The sequence below is a fragment of the Miscanthus floridulus genome, chromosome 4 (assembly GCF_019320115.1).
Source record: "Miscanthus floridulus cultivar M001 chromosome 4, ASM1932011v1, whole genome shotgun sequence".
NCBI lineage: Eukaryota > Viridiplantae > Streptophyta > Magnoliopsida > Poales > Poaceae > Miscanthus > Miscanthus floridulus.
In genome coordinates this window covers 22,665,870-22,667,298 of record NC_089583.1, presented here as the reverse complement: position 1 = coordinate 22,667,298, position 1,429 = coordinate 22,665,870, and the positions used below count along the sequence as shown (strand labels likewise).

At 39.3% G+C, this 1,429-nt stretch overlaps 1 non-coding gene across 1 annotated transcript; it reads right to left on the bottom strand.

The window, feature by feature from the left end:
- Positions 1-599: 599 nt before the first annotated feature.
- Positions 600-708, bottom strand: LOC136553047 (small nucleolar RNA R71). The gene has a single exon (XR_010782952.1). It is a non-coding gene; the product is annotated as a small nucleolar RNA R71 (small nucleolar RNA).
- Between the last annotated feature and the right edge of the window lie 721 nt (positions 709-1,429).

Below are 1,429 nucleotides of genomic sequence, written 5' to 3'. Positions count from 1 at the left end.
CTTATTGATGTGATCATAGATAACCATTGACCTCTACTCAAACAGGCTTACCCTTGTTTTGTCCACTTTTATATCTTATGCAGGGTAATGTATGATTGGTCTTAACCTTTCGACAAACTACATTGAAGATCTAGAAGCATTAATCAGAAAGACTAGAGCTAAACTCAAGAAAGTTCTAGCTTTAAAGTCGAAAGACAACCATATAAGGTGAAGTTTAACACTAGAATTTGAAGCCATGGCTAACAGGACTCTCCATAATTTTTCTGCTCCAATTATGGCCAACATTCATACTAGACCGACAGTTAATGTTGGAGACAATGGATTCGAGCTCAAGCTAGCTCTCATCAACATGGTGCAAGCAAACTAGTTTTGTGGAAAGGCACATGAAGATGTGAGTGCACATCTCCAACACTTCCTAGAGATTTGTAGCACTTTCACCATCAAAGGAGTAACCTAGGATGCCATATTACTTGGCCTCTTCCCATTCTCACTCTTAGGAAAGGCAAAGCAAAGGTTCTACGCCAACAAAGATAGAAATACAACATGGGATAACTACTGCACTGCCTTTCTAGCAAAGTTATTTCCTATAGGAGAGACCAATGCTTTGCATGGCAGAATTTTAAGCTTTCAACAACAACATGATGAATCTATCCCTGAGACATGGGAATGCTTTCAAGATTATATTGCAGAATGTCCTCATCATGGGATGGAGAATTGGCTACTCATGTAGACTTTCTACCACGGGTTGACCAACAGTACCCATGAGATTATGGATGCTACTGCTGGAGGTGCATTCCTATCACTCACCATACCAGCTGTAACAACTCTTGTGGCGAAGATGGCCTCCAATCAAGGTTGGAATGAAGAACATGTTCAAACCTGCAAGAGAGGTGGAGGTGTGCATCAACTCAAAGAGATAGACATGCTATCTGCCAAGATGGACCTACTGATGAACAAGCTTGAAGATCGAGCCAATGAGAAGCAAGAAGTCATGTATATTCATGATTCTCGCATGACATGTGAAGTGTGTGGAAACATTGGGCATTCAGGAAACAACTATCCTGAAACCCAAGAGGACGCAAACTTTGTCAACAACAACTACTTTTGTCCTCAGCAGAATCAAGGATGGAATCAGCAACAAAAGCTGAATTACCAAGGTAATTACCAAGGTAACTATCAAGGTAATAATTTTAATAATTTCAATAAACCACCATTCAGAGAATTAATTGCTAGCCAATCCAAACTTATGGAAGGATTATATAGAAAGGTAGCTACCAATGATAAAATTCTAGAGAACATAAATAATAGAATAAATAGTTTTGCTTCTGCCATTAAAAACCAGCATATCATTAATAAAATGATAGAGTCACAAATAGCTCAGCTAGCTGCTGTTGTTCCTCCGTCCGACAAAGGTAAGATTCTAGGGCAA